The sequence below is a fragment of the Tympanuchus pallidicinctus genome, unplaced genomic scaffold (genome assembly GCF_026119805.1).
Source record: "Tympanuchus pallidicinctus isolate F22 unplaced genomic scaffold, pur_lepc_1.0 scaffold15, whole genome shotgun sequence".
In the NCBI taxonomy this organism is placed as follows: domain Eukaryota; kingdom Metazoa; phylum Chordata; class Aves; order Galliformes; family Phasianidae; genus Tympanuchus; species Tympanuchus pallidicinctus.
Genome location: NW_026294669.1, coordinates 25456793 through 25477443, shown reverse-complemented (window position 1 = coordinate 25477443; position 20651 = coordinate 25456793).

The following is a 20651-nucleotide window of genomic DNA, read 5'->3' as shown; positions in this document are numbered from 1 at the left end:
CCGGACAGCATTCAAACCAGTTTTTGTTAAGTTTCTCAAACTGTACACAGGTAATCCCATCTCCAATGGCACAGCCAAATATGAACAACTGCAACAGATGCTCAATTTCTGCTCTTTTTAGGAGTGATTACCACAGTCCTAGGAAAGTGTTTAAAATGTGAACAATATTAAAGAAAGAGAGAAATTTACACTTTTTCAAATTGCTTAACAAAAGCCTGATTTGCAGTCTCTAAGGATTTTTCTTTATCTTCTCTTCAAAATTTTAGCATTAAAAAAAAGGAAAGTGGGGCACTGTAGTTTTCTCCTTTTTAGTGACTGAGGGACTGGAATGGACTGAGCTTTTAAAAGTTCCGTTAGTCCTCCAATAGTTTGTAAATACTTATTTGTACCCTTGCAACCTGTTTTCCTCTCCCACACGATTGTTTTTCATCAATTTCTGCCAACAGAATCAACTTTATACGCTCCCCTGCCCTAAGCCACGTGTATCTTTACTTGCAATCTATCCATTCCAATGAGGGATCCGCCATTGTTTCACAGATAATCCCAAATGTACTGAAAGATACAAAATGGCCTGGCTGCTGTTTCTGAAAAGTCTCACTTTCTCCCTGTACCACCACCTCTCTGCAACAAACCACACCAACAAATCCACCTCCATATTGCTCAAATCTCTTCAAACGGAAAACATGATATTAAACTAAATGGAAATGAATATGCTGGGGGGAGGACCATTATATGTTATCACTGAGCATGTGAGAACCAGTTGTTTTTTTTTCCAACACTGTGCAGTCTAATTGTGGAACTCAGAGACAAAAGATACGGATGCCTAAAACACACTGTTCAAAACGATAAATATTGACAAATCTAGGAAATAAAAACAATAATCAAAGACTATCAAACCTACTGAACCCCCTCAGCTGTTCCTTGGCAAGGACTGGAAGAATATCCCATTCCTAAGCATCCATTACTGACTACAGACCAAAACACTGGGCTGAAGGGACCTTTGGTGTACATGAAGTAAGGCCACTCCTATACAAGCAGCTGTCCTGTTGCAGCTGAGGTTAGGCTTAGTTTCCCTTCAAAGGAAAGCCACTCTGTGACAACAGCGCAGAATTACTGAAGTTCAGAAGTTTTTGTTGAAAATCAAGGGTTTCTTACATGCTGCTGTTAAAGTAATGGAAAGACCATATAAACTAGACAGCGTGAGGAAAATTCCCAGTACAATGTGCCTCTCCCCACATCTGCCTCAGGCTTTTTAAAACTCATTTCCATAGTAATTTCCTTCTCAACTTGACATTGCTTTGCTCCTAGTTCAATGAATACCTCCCCTGTTTGGAGAAATTCCTGCTAGGATACAGGATGTGAAGGCTTAATACAGTTTGCATTCAAATTACATTTCTATGCCTTCTTCGAGATACATAGTTTTAAATTCCAAAGTACTGGTCAACACCTTAAAGAAAAACAAAATCACTGAGGCAAAACCCCACTTCCTGGAATACAGCATGAATTCTCAATTAGATTATAACTTAACTTGTGCCTGTGCACATTAAGAGAATGAATAAGGAGCTTTCCATGCTCCACACAAGAACCAATCTCAATTGCTCTCCCTGCAAACTGTTGAAACCCAACCATGTCAGTTTGTCCATGAATTCATAAAGCAGCATCATTCAGATGTCATTAAATACATCAGGATGTAATGTAGATTCCTGCAGCCAGACGCATGGGCTGTTATCTTACAAGACTGCATAGCTCCCAGTGGTAGACAAGGAAGTAAGGCCACAAAATTTCAACTGAGAAAATCAGGGTTTCTTCTGATCTTCCATAGATGCTGCACTTCTGCTCCAGACCTCACAAATTATTTTAGGACAGAATTATTTTTTTCTAAAGGAGTCTAAGGACACAGGAAAGCTTGCAGAAAATGATGGAAGTCAAGAAATGTCTGGCAGGAAGAAAGCCAAAGTACCTGTTCAGACATTGACAAGAGAACAGGAGCTGCTATCTGGAGCCCAAGTGCCTCCTATACAGGAGTCTTATGGGTACCCACTGTTCATCAGTCCATTTTGCCACTCCTCGGCAGTACCTGACCTGCAGCTCTGAACCTTCTCAGACATTCCCAGAATGGGTAGAATAGTTTCACTCACAGCAAAAATTGTGCCAGCATAAGCTGTGGCTTCAGCATACAACAGATGGCAGTCACACTGCTCCGCACACATTTCATGCTTACAGACTACAAACATCTGCAACGCTAAAGTCAACCAAAGTGTGGAAAAAACAACAAAAAAAGGCACAAAAGGTTATCAATTTCAGCACCTCAGCTAGAAACTAAGAATACAGACAAACTTAAAACTTGCTCACAGACTAAGAGTGATTTCTAAATGATCTTCAAATGAAAACTAGGCACCAAAATAGTTTTAAGTTCATACTGCAGAAGTTCTTAGGATGCAATTCAAAAAGGACTAAGGCACTCCATGTCATCAGGAAGGCTGGCCTTTCTTTCCTCTAGCCAAATAGTGATGCTCCTTTCCTGCCTGCTGTGGTATTCATTTCCTTCCCAAAGAGCTGATTCAGCTCACTCCACCAACAAAAAAAACAGCCCAGCCAGGAAACAAACAAATAGCAACAACCTACCCTTCTATTAAAAGATCAACTTCATTGAAATTTGGGTATTCGTACAAGCACAGCTTCTTGACAGGATTTCTATTAAGTGTTTCTACTAAGTTCTCCTTTTCTTGCCTCCTGGAGCACACGGCTGAAAAGTTGCAAAGGCTGCTATAGCTGAGCATAGGCCCAGGAATTAGCCAAACTACACAGAAAATCCAAGGGATATTGAAACTCCAAACAAAACTACAGAAGATTTTGCTAGGACTATCACTATTAGTAACTCTCATATTCTGACTGAAACATCCCGCTCCATTTTCTGTGGAGGCTGTTTCCATGAAAGAAAGAAGTTTTACAACGGTAACAAGTATGTCTAATTCTCCCCTGCAAAACAGCAGGAGCGTTTGTCCTGAACTTCAGAGATTCCTGAAGAATGACAAAGCTTATAAGGACACAGCATACAAGGAAGCATTAATTTGATGGCCACTGCTGCCATTGTTAGTTGTGACTACAGGGCACAGGGAATGTCTCCAAAGTCTACCTGAACTCCTGGTTTTGTCTGTGTGCAGCAGTGTTCAGCTGAAAGCACTGCTGCAATGCAACATATTTAAAAAACATCTTACAAGGAAACACTCCTCCTCCGCTTGGGCACCTGGAGTTCAATGTCTTTTTTCCACAGTTGATTCAGTGGCAGGATAAGTCTCTTAGTTGGAGATGCTGACCTGTCTTTTAAATGCTTATCTTATGTACGTCATATCCCATTCTTCATAGCTAGATAAAGATATATGAAAAGCCAGAAAGTTGAAGTAAGAAGACTTCTTAATGAAAACAGCTTTTTTCCTCCTATTCCCTCTTCCATGGACTCAGATCTAGATGTGTTAAAGGCAGAATACAGAAAGGTCAGTTTTGTGGGCTTTTAAAAAATACTTTTGTAGCTGGAATAGCTTGTAAAATGGTCTTTGGGAGTCATAATTTAAATATGATACACAAAATGTGCTGAACTGAGACCACCTATGGTCCACTTGGTCCAGGATCTTGTCTCAGGCTGGCTAGGTTGTACAAAAGGGAAATAAGTGAATAAATTAAGAAATTAAAGCTCTTTGTTGGTGGATTGCTTGTTCTTCAGGAAAATGCCCTTTTAGAACATCAACTGTTGAAAAAGTTGGAAATGGCCTCTGAGCTCAGAGTCCCAAAACTGAACTACATAATTAATTCATAAGCACATGCATATTTTGGGGAATACACTTTGTAACTCTGCAGATACTTTGTTATGAAAATATGAGAAGCCTAAAAAGTGCACACTGCTACTCCTCCAGAGCTGCAGACAGCAGCAAAATGCTGGAAAGGTTGTGCAGGAGTATTTGTAAGTTCATCCCTGGGGCTCATCTAGGTATCTGGGATAATGACATTTGTAATGCAGCAATAGCTAGTGTGTGACTAGAAATATGCCAAGGAAAAGCAGTTAAAGCCACACCCCGTGCTTCTAAAACAAGCAGGGCTGTTCCTTGATTTGGTTACAACACCATAACTGGGCTGTATGTCTAAGGCTATACTCCTGTTAGAACACGATCAAGGTCCCAGCCATACTGCACGTTTTAATCATGCTGTAATTGCACCAGGGGACAACAGCAAGGATAACCATGTACTGCGATCCTGACATCTTTAGGTGGAGTCAGAGAGAGCAAGAGAATATCCAGCAGTAGAAAAGCCAGAATAGATGAAGTGCCTTAGGGAAAAGACCCACATCTGCCAGGAAGTCAGAATAAGACAGGGCTTGGACAGAAATCCCACGATACATTTGTCAGTGCAGCAATTTGATAGGCTTACTTGCAGGTATAAATTCACTAAGGCTTGCTCTGGTTAAAAATCAACCAAATAGCATGCCTTGCAGTGGAAGCAAGAGAAGCATGCCCTAAAATAAGAGCAGAGGACTAGTGAGGCTTCTAAAAGCCTGTATCAGAAGCTTCTTGACCCTCGCTACAACAGTATGGCTCTAGAGAAACACACATTTTGATAACTGGCTACTCTCTTAACAGCACTAGATCATCCACTTTATCTTGCCTTTACCCAATAGGTTATCCCCAGCATGCTGTGATGTCACTGTTCTCCTCAAAACTTGCTGCAAAAACACATTGCCGCAGAAAGCAGTCAAGTCAAATAACATAGCTGCACTTCAAAAGGAAAAAGCGGGAGGGAGGACTGGGGGAGGACACAGAGATAAGGATACACATTATGCAGGCCAACAAGGCACCCCTTTGGAAACAGAGGATATTCTTCAGATGTTGGATCAGGCCAAATGTGCTTGCTTTTATGGTGCTGAGAGTTTGACAGGTATCTTTATTCACTGTCATCTCTGTTGACCAGGTACTTTTTCATTAACTGCTCTTCTTTATTTATGTATTTATCCTCACTCTAACAGCCAAAGGTTCCATTATTTATCAGGTTGAGATAAAAGCTAGATTTCAGGGTTCAATAAGAATAATAAATAGAGCTAATACATGACCAAACTGCAGCCTTGAGATTATCTCCAAGTTTCAAAATACACAAAGCACCAACTAAGAAGGATTAACAGCATCTGCTTTGCCTTCATGTAGCTTTTAATGTAGTACTCATGTAGCTAAACAAAGAAATAAATCCAAGAAGTAACATTATTTTTTTTATTGTAAATATGCATAATGCATAAAAGGGATGCTGGGTGACAGAGCACATGTCAGCAATAACTTCATTGCAACCACGTTCCAGAAGCAAATGCTGACTTAGGAAGCCCAAGATCCCCAAAAGTGGGAGAGCATCCCAATAACGAGGCTCTTTTCTCAAATCCAATGTCACTTCCACGCTTTTTCTGCAAGGCCATTACTGACCTAAAAGCCCTCTTAGTGAACCAAATACAGCCATTCTTACTCAGCGTAGGAACTGTTATTAGTTATCTGTATTTTAAAATATTTAAAAATCTATTCACTCCACTGAGCTTGCTTTCACAAGAGTACAAAGCAAGAAAGGTGTAAAACTGCATGTAATGAGACAATCTGGGGCACCTGAAACCTTGGGTTTATATTTTTCAACAGATACCAGAAGCAATGAAGTGACTGGCAAGAAGAGTTACCTATGGTTTACACACTCCCTAAGAAAGCCCAAAGGAACTCCTGGTCATCCCTTTGCTTGACCACATGCAGACTCAACTGAAGACCAGGAATCAGAAGGGAACTGCTATAGAGAAGTAAGCTACATGCAAAGCATCTCGTAAGCTATTTAGTCTGAGGCAAAGGGATTGTTTCCATCCTGAACCCCGAGCGGAGTCAGCTTTTGCACTCAAATATAAAGGCAGCTGTCTTTCAGGTTGTTCATATTTGAATATGTATCAAAGCTCCTTTCTCAGCTGTCCATGTCAAAGTAGGGTAGAGTCTCTGCATGGGACAAACTGGGAAAAAAATGGCATCAGATGAACCACTCCCAATTTTGGACAGCTTAGCCAAAGCTTGCCTGAATGAGCCAGGTCTCTTTGGCAAGTAAAAGCTAAGCTGGACATCTTGCAACAACTCCCTTGAAGCAGTCTGCCACTTAGAAAAGTTTTGCTCATTCCTACACATTGTATGAGTGGCCATATTAGAGGAGGTAAAAGAAGCATATAAGAAAGTCCAGGAATGAAAAGCAGAACATGTAATCAAAAATTAAGAGCTACCCTGATACATACAAGATTGCTGGATAGGTTAGAAAAAGACAATCCTCCTTAAGCCTAAGAAAAAATCCTGCCTGCAGCAGAGCTGCATCTAGTTTGTGTTGGTTAGAGCAGTCTGCAGCCACCTTTATGGTGAATGTTGAGGTGTGGCTCATGTAGCCAGCACGCCCTAACATGCAGTGCACATCTAGATCTGAGTATGCTCTTATCAGATCTAAACAGAGCTCTGCTTGCAGGGACCCGTAGTCTCTGAAGGCCGTATCTCCTTATAAAAAGACAGAGGGCCACAGGGCACATCACAGAACTCTGCAGATTGCATGTGGCCCTCCCATGGTTAGTTAGCAATATAACAGTGCCAGGAGAGAGATCAGATTTGAAATCTGGGCTGCCAAGGCAACAAAGGCTGAAATCTTATGAAGTCAGATTTCTCAGCTTAAACAAAGCAGAGAAAGAAAACACCTGACATAAGCAGGTCCTCCAGCAGGTATTACACATTTGGTTTTTTCCCTGTAAATGGTCATAAGCCAGTAGCCATGTCTGTCATTAAATTAATATTGAGACAGTATTAAGAAAAAAAAGAAAAAAAAAAAAAAGAGGCATGGGAAAATATCGTTGTGTTTTGTTCTCAAAGACCAAAATAAGATGTTAATAGCCATCTGGTCATCCCTTTTCACAGCAGTATTGGATGCCACTAGTCCAGAATACTGGAGACTGGTAACAACCAATCCCCTGGGTTGTTTTTGCATCTCAGCTGCTGGCTCCCAAAGTAAACAGGCCCATCACTTCAGAAGAACAACTGGCAGAACTCTGTTCTGTTTCTTGTTTTTGATTTTTTTTTTTTCAAACAAATTTCTGAAGAGTTAAACTACATTTTACATTGATAGCAAGACAGTTTCTAGGATGCCTTACTTGAGATGGTGTGGGGCTCCATACTTGTTTTGTGAATAAGAAAACTGAAATACTGAGGGATAGCTTAGTTTTTGTCTTAGCAATCACTGTTCAGTACTTAAATGCTTTTTCCCTTAACATGCAAATTTGGAAACTGTTCCTCCTGTCACTTATTTGAAAAGGCGATGACTTTTCCCAGTGTATCTAGTGTTGATGCAACTCTTGAACCACTTCACACTCAAAGACAAGGATTTGCAAACTGAAAACAAAGCATGCTTACTTCAATTCCACCTTTGCCTTTGATTTACAGAATCACAGAACTGTTTGAGTTGGAAGGGACTCCCAAAGATCATTTAGTCCATCTCCCTTGCAGAGAACTGGAACTTCTACACTAGATCAGGTTGCTCAGAGTCTGGCACAGCCTGACCTTGAAAGTCTCTAAGGATAAGGCATCCAATACCTCTCTGGGCAACCTGTTCCAGTGCTTCACCACCCTTACCACAAAAAACTTTCCTTATATCCCCTTAAATATCCCCTTGTCCTATCACCTGAGTTATTCAGTTTCTCTACTTCTCCTCTTGTCTGTGCTTTCATAGAGTTTCAGAGGAGAAATACTAGGAGTATGTTGCTCTGCCTGCATCCGTAACACAGGCCACAGTAGTCTTCACTTGTCCTTTTTCTTTGTCACAACTATCATCCACAGCTGCCTGTTTGCTCAGGCCAACTTGCAACCTCAAAGGAATAATTTCCATTTAGTTAAGGATTTGCATTCTTAGAAAATCTCTGCAGATTGACATATTAGGAGAAAGGAAAACACAGAAAACATGATATAAACACAGTAGTATAATGCACGTTAACAGTCAGTAAATCTACAGTGCCTCTTAAGAAATAAAAAAAAAAACCCACATTTAAAAGGTGTTCTTCATCCCACCATAACTGCAGTGTGAAATATATATCAAAGATCAAAAATTTGAAGCACTGCCCTTATTATTTTAGGTCTTGAATCCACATCCATACAATTCCTGATCAACCTTATATGATTTGCATTCATTTACCAGCAAGACAGCCTCATCACTAGACACCTCTGATTTGAGTAAAAATCTGTACTACTACTATTTAGTAATCAAAGGTAGTTGAAGAAAAGAAAAACCTGTGTAAAGAAGCTCACCACACAATTAGCTGGGAATGTACATATCTATGTCACATAGGCAGCATAAGCAACTTTTCCCTCAATTTCTAAGATTAGAAATTCTAAATCAAACAACTAGCATATGTTCCTAGTTAAACTCTGGTGGGCTGTCCTAGCTGGTGACTGCTATTCCAGCATTGCACAAGGATGAGGAATTAAGTTATATTTGTCAGGTTCCTGACATAAATAAAAATACAAAGATGCCGCTTAGAGCACTCTGACTTTGCCAAGTCCAATCTCAAAATACAAAGGAACAACAGGAACACAGCCATTTGGAAACTATTTTTTTTTTTTTTTTCCAAGAAGCCAGTTAAGGATATGAGTCATAAAAAACACTGACTACTATCTTCATTTCATTTACCTCTCTTACTCCAGAAGCCTTTTGTTACACATCCAAGCCAAAGACCAGCGGCCATGAGAACCTGCTGGCTCCCTCCCTACATGATCTCATTTCTGGGCCAGAAGGTACAGCTAAGCAACACCAGATGGCCATTGGAGGCTATCCAGACATACATCAAGGTAGTTTCACCGGATCCCCAGCAGGCAATCAAGAATTTGCCCTGGAAAGGGAGGAAGGCAGAAACAAGAGGGAAGAATGCTGGAATGGAGGTCCACTACAAAAAGGTCATTCAGTCTACAACTAAAAAAGATTGCCTTTTCTTAATGTATTAGTCATACTAACTGAAATTCAATTATAAAACTAACAAGATCCCACCTACTAACCACGAAAGCTCAGCGCTCAGCAAATAGCCGCTGATTGTAAACACATGAGATAGTCCAGTATTCTAATTAATGGAAGAGCCCATTAACACATGCTAATTCAAACGTTTTCTATAGCAAGTAAGTTTTTTTGGAACTGAAACTTTGACTCAGAATCTCCATACAGGAGTATTAGGTTGCGCACATAATACTTTGCAAATATTGAGGTCAGTAAGGCAGGAGTTGATTTCTAGAAGCCAGTAATCAACAGTAAATATTTAGTACTTGACACTGCATGCAGCTATCCAATAGAACGTAAGACAAAGCAGTTATTCTTAAAAGCAGAGGAAAAACACGGTGTTCATCATTTCTCAAAAGGATGCCACAAAAATGCCTTTCTGTATGCCACTATCAATCCACCACTGCATCCATTACTCAAATTTTGTAGAAGATACCATGATTTGTATACTTCTGTTTAACACTAACTGCATTTCCTTTAAATTGCTATGATTGGTCTTCTATTAAGACTAATAGCTATAAAAATACAAGGGCTGAAAGTAATGCCTGCTATACCTACTATTTTATTATGTTGGCCTGCAATGTCAGAGGTGCATGTTGGTGGTATAGCAGTAGAGGCTGAACCTTCCCACCAATATTCCATTACATGTTGTTGCTCTGCAACAGATGGCAGCAGAGGGGCAGTCTGACAAAATGGCTTCTGACATGGAAGTGCAGATGAAGCAAACGTGTGTCACTGAATTCTTCCATGTAGAAAAAAAAATGGTTCTCACTGACATTCATCAGTGCTTGCTGAACGTTTACGGAGACCAAACAGCGGATGTGAGCACAGCGAGGTGGTGGATATTGTGTTTCAGCAGTGACAACAGCGATGTGAAAGACAAGCCACATTCCAGATGGTCATGCATAGCTGTAACACCACAAAATGAAGTCTCAATCAGCTCATCTACACAAATCAGCCAATAGCAGTGACTATGTTGAAAAATAATGTTCTGTAGCTAAGAATTTGCTCTATCAGATAGTGTTATCATGTTCTTTGTAGCTGTCGTTGCTTCTACGGAAATAAATAGAAGGCATTACTTTCAGAGAGACCGACACATAAACAGCAAGTGCCTGCAAAAATGAAGATTAATTAGTTGGCTATCAATAAAGATTACCAATGTAGAAAATTAAAGTTAACTTACACCTTTATGCACTCATTTCTAATAGCTTTCTTTGAATCGCTGGCTTTTGCTTCTCCTGTTTAGAAGTGTACCTATTCCATGCAGCATTTCATTATTTTCCCCACTATGACATTTCCACTGAAGTTGGTAAACTATGTACCCAAAATAACACCCTAGCATTACATCTCCTGCCCCCCCATAGATGTAAAGAAAGATCCATTGTGCCAGGAGAGCAGAGCTGGTGCTAAAGCTCCTAGCAGCCATTATGATCTCCCAGATAGCATTACCAAAGGTTTCCCTGTAGGGATTGCATAAGGTAGGGATTGCATAAAGAACTCCTAGGAGAGCAAAGAGGTAACAGACAGTTCTGTATGTTTGTTCTTTGAAAGGAATCCATAATTACTGCTTTTAAGCCATGGAGACTAACGTGGTATTTTTAGTAGGAGTCCTGGGAATTTTAGGAACTGCTTTTATTTTTCATTTGTGAGCAGAAGAAGGGGATGTGGGGATTCGTTTCTTTTAGATCACAAGTGCCAGATACTACAGGAAAAGAAGGACAAAAGCAGGAGGAATAGAACTCCTTTATATGTCCTAGATATACACCTTTATATAGTCCCATACATCTATCAGCACAGAAACAGAAGGGCAAACCTGTCCTGGTTTTGTTTTTTTTTCCACAGCATAAGACAAAGGCATTTCAGCCTCCAGCTTCAGCCCAGTGCTGTGCCCCCTCCATGTCAGAGCCCAAAAGCACCAGAGCTGCCTGATCGACAGATCACACAGCATCTTGTGCACAGTGAGCCCCTCCACAGGCCTTTTGCTACAGGCCACGAGGAGCCAGGTAGCATGCTGCGTGCTTTTGGCACAGAAGAGCATTGCTTGACAAGCAGGAAACCTAGAAATCAGCAGGGCGACGGCCCCACATAATGGTTGAAGGCTGATGGAAACTGCCAGGTTCCCTGCAAGCTGTGTAGAATTCTGGCACATGAGCTGACTGCACACCTAATGCTCAATGTGCAAGGCTTGGCAAATCTTGGCAAGAATACTAAGACCTCACTGAGGAAAAATAACAGGAAAAAAAGATCAGTGGTAACTGATAAACTCCAAAGGTTTTCCATAAGAAAATTACAGGCAGTGAAGCCACCATATTCCCTGCAGCAGGCAGTCGTTTTGTTACAGACCCGCAAAATACATGCTTTTGTCAATCAGCAACTGGATGCCAGGTCACATCCAAAAGCAACGGTCTGTCAGCACCCGCTGCAGAAACCGCTCCTATCTCAAAATAAAAAACCTCCTGTGTGTTCACACAGGATGTTTAGAGAAGAGAGAAAGGCACTGAAAATTCAAATGAGAGATCCTGTCTTGTAAACTACTTTTATTTGTATGTATATTCAGAAGCTGCATTCCTATGCATTGTAGATGAAAATATCCTATATGTGAGCTGAGCACTCAAGCTACATGCAGAACAGCATTTTGGTAGGCCTTGCGGCTCACATCAAAAAAATTTTCAGCCTCATTGTTCTCTGAATTAGAAACAATTACTTTAAATGGTTCAAAGCATTTGAGTAGCCTCTCTTTAAAAATGTTTCTGCTCTGATGATAGAAATTGCCAATGGTGCTTGTTTTTAAGGTTTCCAGCCTGTTATAGCAGGCAGCCTCATCACAGTTCCTGATCCTGTTCACCTGTCATTCATGGAGTCTTTACATAACATAGACATTCCTGTTCGCTTCACTTTAGTCCACGTGAAGATAAAAACTATCAATCCAAAGATTATTTTTTTAATAGCTCTTGAATTTTAGGCTGCCTTAAAAAAATAAATGGATAGGATCAAAGTCAACATTTTTCTTACTGAGACAGAATCCCTGCTCATACAGGCACTTCTACTAATGCCTGCATAGCAAGCTCATTTGTCCTGAATTCTTCCATGTAGAAAAAATGGTTCTCACTGACATTCATCAGTGCTTGCTGAAATAATTGAGCAAAAAAAAGATCACAACTATTGAGAGACTGGGGACACTGTACATTAATGACTGTCAAAACTGCTCTGGAATTTGCCAGCTGTAAACTATGTATTCCCTTCCTCTGCAGCAAACCTTGAAGGAGGCAGCAGCTGGTTTATAATCTGCTCGGCTCTTTCCGCTATGCACCTCAGCTAGTCACTGTGAATCATCCTCTGAGAGACAAGTTATGCAGCTTCCAAAAACATTAAGCAGTGAGCTGGTTTATGGGAAAGGAGTAAGTCTTATTTCAAGGAAGGGTCATCACGTACGCAGTGTCTGCTAGTGACAAACACAAGCAACAAAAAATAGAACTTGCATCTCAGAGAGCTTTTTGCTCTTACGAGTAAACAGCAAGCAAACAGAATTCAGTGCCATGCAATACAGCTAGTGGCTACTGATGCAGCAATGCAGTCAATACCCAGTTGTACGAGCAAAAATGATTTCAGATCAAGATATAAATATTTGGTTGTAATACATTATATTCCAAGTTAAAACTTGCTATTTTTGTAATACAGTTTTATAAAGATAGTCTAAAAATACATACGAAATAAAAGCCCTCCCAGCAATACTTAGGCAGCACAACACCTGTGAAAACCATTCATTTTATCAAGAGACAAGGTAAGGTTTTAAATAATTCTCTCATGTGAACTGGGAAAATATTCTAGCAGTGTTAAACGTATCCCCCTCACTAAGAAACATCGTATGCCTACATTTTAAAAGCATTTGAGTTGAAACTGTACAGTTATTTCTTCTAAAAATAAACCTTCAGCAATGCTTGTTTGCTGAAGTAATGCTTCTGCTAGCTTTTAAAGTATTTGGAATTATTACTGAACACTGGTTGACTTTTATTAAGATTATTAATAAGGAACATTATTTTGCACACAGCATTAGTGCTGCAGCATGCTCACTGCCACAATCAAGAAGACACATCTTTGCTGGATATCCAGACACAGAAGTTAAAGTTCCCTAAAACTACCAAAATATTTTAAAACCATAGCAATAAACTACAAGAGGGTGTACCTTATTAAACTACTGGGATGTAATCCCAAGTAGGAAAACTACTATGGACTGCTATGGAATCGAATTGTATTAGACCTTTGATGTTTTGAAAGGAAGAGGAAAAGCAAAATACGTTCTCTGACCACTTGCTAAAACATCTTTGTGTAAGGTACAGCTTAATGTAGTTATGTACAAGTTCCATGTACACATTCCTAGCGACAGCGAGGCTTGATGAAGTATCTTTCTGAGAGAAACAACCCTGAGAAAAACATTAAAACCAAATAGATAGGAAAAAAGGATTAATGGATTTTCTCCAACTGTCCTTTGCAAACTTCACTGGACAATATAAACAAATTTCTCAAAGGCTTAAAGTAAAGTTGATGAATTTTCCATAGAAAAAACATGGAATGCACTAATAATAGAAAAACTGTATCTTACACATTAAAAAAAATCACGCATCTAATCCAAAACTGGAAGTCTGCAATCAACAATTAACACATTTTCCACAAATGTTCCTATGTTCCCAGTTTAACACACTATCTCATTCCTTCAATCCTTTTGAGCACAATTATTAAAAAAACACAAATATTCTCATTAAAAACACAAAAAGGAAACATTATAGGTCAGGAACGGCTAGTAGACATATAAGACAAAATTTAAATGCTTGTTTTCTCATCAAGTAACTTATTCTTTAAATCAAAGTGATAAAGACCATTTGCGGAGAGCAAGAAAATTACTTTGCTAATAAGTACTACTAATAGGTAGTACTTACTACCAACTTAGCACACCCCTTTTACTCCAAGTTACCACAAGCACTGCAAACAAAGACCATCCAAAACCTGTGAGCACTGCGTTAAGATAGTTCACCAGAACGTAGATATCTTGAATTTCAGCCCCCAGTGCAAACTGCTGGTCACCGTGAACTTCACAGAAAACTGCCACTAGTGCAGGAAAGTTCAATCCAGGAAGCCCATGGGAGGCATTTTGACACCAGCTAATGCATCAGTTCCTCTTTGAAATGCTCCTTTTTGAGCAACATTAGCCCTAGCCAATATTCACTTACCTGTGGGACTGAAATAATTCAGCTCTTACGGTTGTGTCTCTGGTGAGTTCTCTTAACAATACATGTTAACAATTCATTTTGCACATACTCTGTTCAGGCTATATAGATAGCTTTATTAGTGTTTGGACCCCAGGATGATACTGCATCCCTCAATGACACATCTGTCATTCAGCATTCTTGCTTCATCTAAGCAGATTTTTTCTTTGCAAACAAGTGCCCACTCTTGTGTGATCTCCCTCCTTTTTCACCTCCCCTCCAGAGAAGTGTTAAACTGAAGTGGGCTTTCTCACTTAGTGCATGTATTATCCCATCCTCCCCAGCCCTAAGGTGAGACATTCACGTTATCGCATGGTACCTCTCGGTATGTTTGCCTGCAGATCTCAGTCACATCAGCCTACAGCCAGATGTCCGGTGTTGCATGGAAGGTGAGATGGCAGTTTCTCTGTAGGAAGAGGTCACTCAGCTCCTTCAGGACTCAAACCCATCTGCAAAAACAATATTGCCATTTGTGAAAATGAAAAAACCCTTCCTGCAATGGTCCCAACCCTGAAGAGTCTTCAATATCATGCGTTAGAAGTTACAAAGAGTGGACAGATAGTACTTCCTGCCTTCATCATATTTAGGATCAGATCCATCCCTAAGACAGTGATTCCATGCTTGGAATGATCTGCTTATAGTTGAGTAATCATACAGAAGTGAAGGCAGAAAGGAATCTGCTTTTTTAATGACAAAATATATATTAAAAAAAAAAAAAACAAAAACCAGCAATGAATACAAGTAACATGCACGTCAATTTTAACTGGAAAAAAAAATTCCAACACATTTTACAGGGAGTATCAGACTAGAGTCAACAGTTTAAAAAGCAACTGCCCTGCAAGTCAGTCAGCCCAAGTAAAGATTTTCTTCCAAGCAGGAAAAGAAAGTGTTTTCATTTTCATTTATATATTTTCAGTTTTCAGAAACAGACTGTATTGAAAAACAGCAGTTTCACTTGTGTTTTTTTTTTCTTTTTTTCTTTTTTTTCTTTTTTTTCACCTTTTCATTTTAGCCAAGAGATTCACAGAGGATTTAAGAAGATTTTTGAAAAACAAGTAAGAGTCATCAGGTCACAGATACCAAATTGCTCACTTATTTAAATAAATGTACTGGTTTACAAGACAGTGTTTATATTTATTGTTATAGGACAACCAGCTACAGGGCCCTCCAGTATTTTAGAGCAAAAGCACGTGAAATTTTTAGCAGCCATTCTCTGGAGGGAAATCTCAAGGTGACTAGAACAATCCTTCTCATGGATAAAAATATGCTTGTAATTAGAACAGACTTCTTATATGATCATTTTGCATTTCTCATTCATGTTGGCAGACTGCAGAACAGTTATAGACACTTGAAAAGACACAAAATGGTAACTGATGTTATTTTAATTTCACATTATAAAGCAACAACGTATACAATCCTACTTAGAATTAAAAAGCTACACCGTCTCCTGCTGGAAGTCTGAGAGGCTATGGGGAGCTGCTCATTAGTAAGAAACTAAAACCACACACAAAGTTCACAAGTTATTCTTGGATTTCATAGCAGCACTTGAAGATTATCACAAAAGATGCAACGAATGAGGTTATGCAAGAATTTGAGATCTAAGGAAGTCTCAGATGAAAAGGGTAAGGGCATGCTCTGGACCATGGAATGTCACATTAAGATTGGCCATCGAGAGCTTTCAGTCATTTCCAGGGGAGCTTGTGACTGTGACCCTGCTCTTGGTGCAGCTGGTATTCACAGCCAGTATTTTAACTATGGAGACTGTCTGTCTAAGTACGCTCAGGCAGCCACTAACAGGAATCAGCTGGAGACAGCTGCTTTTTCTCAGCTGATAACCAGATCTTCTGGTTGACTCCTAATGCAGAAACACACAAGACACACCCTATTTACCCCTCCTCCACATTGCCTGCATACACAGGAGACAGGGAGCCAATCTCCAGTAGAGTTCTGCTGCACAGTTTTTATTCCATCAGTGAGAAGTTAGTCAGGTCTTGACCAGTCTCATCCTCAAGCATATCATCAGTCATCTCTGCAGCTGCTTCAATAAAGCAGGCTAAGACTTACATGGAGCCCCATCCTGTCCTCGGGTATTATTTGCATAATACTGTGTGTGCGCCAGAAATTAGCTATGCTATCACCTTTCTAGCAAAAAAAACCAGACAGATGAAATTTCTGTTTCCAGAGCTGTCAGTCTAGCTTGCTTTTAAGAACAATAATAATACTAATAAAACTCTAAATTAGAGACATGGATGAACTATACAAGAACCTGATTAAGACCCGCTCAATTTCATTATGGGAGACTCTGAATTACTTTTTGAAATGAGTCAGTGTTCACAGATATTCACATGAAACTTCTTTGACTTAAGAAACTAGCAATAAGCCGTATCTCTCCTTGTAAAATTTGCTATGAAGTAATACACAAAACATTTATGAGAAAACGTAAGTATATATTGCAGTGAGAGGGTGGGGAATTAGCAGACACGGAGAAGAGCTTGGAGGCCCCAAAGCTTATCTGTTCTGCCTCCTCGCAGTTATTTCAGCCAGTCTAGTAAAAGACATGGTTCTCCCTACAAGTTTTCCCTGCTGAAATGGGGAGCTTTATTTTTTTCCTTCTTCCTGATAATCCCCTTTGCAGTCTGTACAGATTAAGCCATGTCTTATAATTCTGGAGAAGGTGAAATTCTTAGTGAACTTGTAATGGACAGCCCTGAAGACACATGTAATAACCACTGAGTCTCATCTGAGAAAGCAGGGTGGTGGCTTTTGGTTCTTTTTCTTAATAAAACTTATGGATTAGCATCTAGCCAGATTAAACAGAAATTAAGAAGGCCAGGCAGGATAAAAGAGGTTAAGGGATAGCTTTAAATAGGAATGCTTGCACTGGGACATCTGCGTAATCCTAGATAAAGTCAGAAGATGGAAAAAAAAAAAAAAACAACTTTATTGTGGATGTTAAAAAGGAGACAGAACATCAATATTTGCTATTTAGGCTACTTGACTTCTCTGTCTTGGGCTTGCTTTACATGCTTACAGTTACATATGTTTTTGTGTGTATACACATATATTTTGCACAGAGATATATAAAATGAAGCTTTGGGAATCAACCATATAAATTACTTCATTTTAAATTACTTCACTTACTTACATTATAAATTCAGTTCTGTAGCAGATCTTCCAATATACTAGCCATTGTCACATTATAGGACAAAACTATCAGGCTAAGAAAGGAATATTTTGCTCTCGCTGTTCTGCTCTTTCCTTCCCCGCAGCATCACTGAATTACTAAATTAAAGGCTGCTTAGTGACAGTGGGAAGATTGTTCCTATTACACTGTTAAGTTTGGGTCCTCAATAAAGTGTCAATGGAAAGGGTTCCAAAACACGAGAGCATAAACTGACAAGTATGAGGATTCCACATCCAACATATTCCTCTTATAAAGAGATGCAAACAAGAAAGCCTCACATCTAACTTGTCAGTAGAACACTGCAAACGTGAGCAGTGCTTGAAAAAAGCGTTAAGAAACTCATCTAGCAAAAGCAGTTTGTTCTTTCCCCACACCATTCCACCCACTTTAATTATCATTACTCTGAACTGCAGGACCTTCTAACAAAGCAAATAATTGAGTGACAGCAGAAGAGGAGGGGGCTTATTTATTTATACATTTAATTTTTATTGCAGGAAGTTCCTGGAATGTAGGCCAGTCAGTCATTTCAATCTAACAAAAAATGGTGAGTAAATAGCTACTGGAAGAATTCTCAGGATTTATGAAAGCAGACAACAAAACAGTTGTTGTCTGCCAGGAGGTAAATTACAAAGGAGACCATCCCTGATGCAATGGCAGGAAAATACAACTGGAGTCCTCATCACTCAAGCCTAATTCTTAAGTCTGTTCTTTTGCAATCAAAAATCAGTGACTGCAGTCAAAATCACTGTCGTGGACTTGCATGTTGCACAAACGTCCATAAAATTACTCATGTGGTTAAGTAGTCCCACATGGTTCAGTGGGTCTCATTACATAAGTGCTATCAGGGGTCTTAGGTCAGGATACCGCATTCCTTAAACCAGACGGATTCTCATTGAAGTGATTAGGAGCACTTCATTTCCAGAATAGAAAGAATTCCACAGGTATTTGTTTGAAGTGTGAGACAAATTTACTTTAGCTACATTTCCACCTTTCTGTAATGTCTGCAGGAAAAAGCTATTTGAGTGCAGGAGTATTACCGACCAAAGGAAATGTCAGACGCATTCACAGGTACTTGCAGCAAAAGTCTGTGTACTCAGCTACTGCCACAGGTCTGTTACCTGACCAAATCACAACGAAGCAATGATTCAAACTTCTGTCTCACACTCCCACACCTACTCACTCCCAAGGGCAGTGGGATTGTTTTATTATTTAATATATACGAGCAAATCGTTGCCCTTCTATAGCTGAAAAACTGGAAGGTGGGCTACATTCAGTGCTAAGTAAATCACTGGGTTTGAGCAGTGAGCAAGAGCTGCAAAAGTGAAACGCAATAAATTAAGCAGACATCTTGCTCAATCAGCAACATAGGATTGAACCCTCAGTGCTATTCACTACAAATGGATCTATTGGATCATGGGTCATTAGTTCAACTACCTTTAACAAGTGCAACCAAATAGGAATGTTATTAAACATTTATCTTCAGAGGCAGATTTACTGGAAAAGATAAGGAGGTGGTAGAGACACTCCATTAGCACTGCCTATTTCGGCATGCATTCCTGCCATAAGTACCTTTCATTCATAAAAATATCTCAGGAACCCAAAGTATCCTGCAGACATCTGCCTTTACATGCTGGGGAGGCACCCTGGCACTCCCCTCCCCCAGCACGGCACTGACCGCTCATTTGCAATACACACTATTTGTTAACCTCTTGCTGCCTTCCTATTCCACATTTCCCAGAGCAGGACAGACAAAGGCCATTAGAAGAGCAAATTACCATTTTGGCCCTAGAGGAGAACAGATCTTATTAACTACTGCTGAAATAGTCACTGCCTTACTAAGAAAGAGGGCAATTAAACACAAAATCAGCCCCTCTCCTTTCCCTCAGAGGTTAGTTCAGATTCTTAGAAATTTGCAACCTTGGCCCACATGACATAAAACAGTAAGGAATTAATTAAGCAGAAGGAAAGAGTAGTTTTTGTCACCCTGGCCTACTGTTTCTACCTTTGCTGACATAAACATTTGTTACTGAATCGGTTTACACTCATCCATATTTGTGCTTCCCTCCCAAGAATTCAAAACAATTTAGTTTTTCATTTAAAGATCAAAATCCAGGAAAAAGAAACGAAACATCATACAAGGAAGAATGGGTTGGGAGGATTTTGTTGCAGGTTCCAAGCAAGGAGGACGTAGCCAAAGGCTGAGTGCAGCTAGCTGCTAGCTTTGATTTACATTTATTCGAATGTTTTCCTCATTGCCCTTGAAAGGCTTTGTTCTGATTTGAAAAGCTGTATTAGTCCTTCTAGGTTAGGAGATATGGAAGGAAGGAGCTTATAATAATATTTTCAAATTCTTCACAGTACTGTTATTTGAGAATCGGAAATGTGAGTCATAAAGAGAAAATGAGTCTCTTTCAGATTAAAATACATCTCAATCTGCCTTAACTGATACATGAATTATGACATCAATAATTACTTTTGTTACAAAGCAGTTGTGACAACCATTTCAAGCTCAGCATTCACAGCTACACATCTAGTCTCTAAAGAGTCAGCCTAGGCCTTGATTTGATGAACATGGCAGGAGCAAGAACCTGAAGAAGCCTTTCTTGTCTTTCAAGAGATGTTGCAGACCTTTTTGTATCCCTTTGAATAGACCAAGATTCAAGATAGGCTATTTCATTGCAAAAGTTTCAGTCCAGCTTTAAGTAGTCACAGAAATACAAACTGCAGCTTATGCACTGCAATGGTATGAGGGATGGCTTGCCGAAAAGTAAGACCAACCAAACCAACAAACTCTTAACTCTAGAATCAGTTCTTGACATTAACAAAAAGGCAGCATATTTCAGTGCTGAAAAGTGCAGTTTTATGGAAGGGTGTTGCCTCTTATCAACTGCCATGCCCTTACTAGCTCTTAAAAGTAGAGCAAATGTTAGAAGCTTTTATGACTGAACGAGGAAAGGCAGTAGATAGACTATAAAAAAGGTATGGGAAAAAGTTAGCACAGAGCCAAAACAACCTTGCAGCTGCGTTACATTACCCTGGTGGGAAGTTGCCAGGCTGGCAGCAAAGTTAAGCTCCTTGTTCATAAAAAGTGAAGCACCAATACCACCAGCTACAACTTGCATTACGTGAGCTTGCCACAC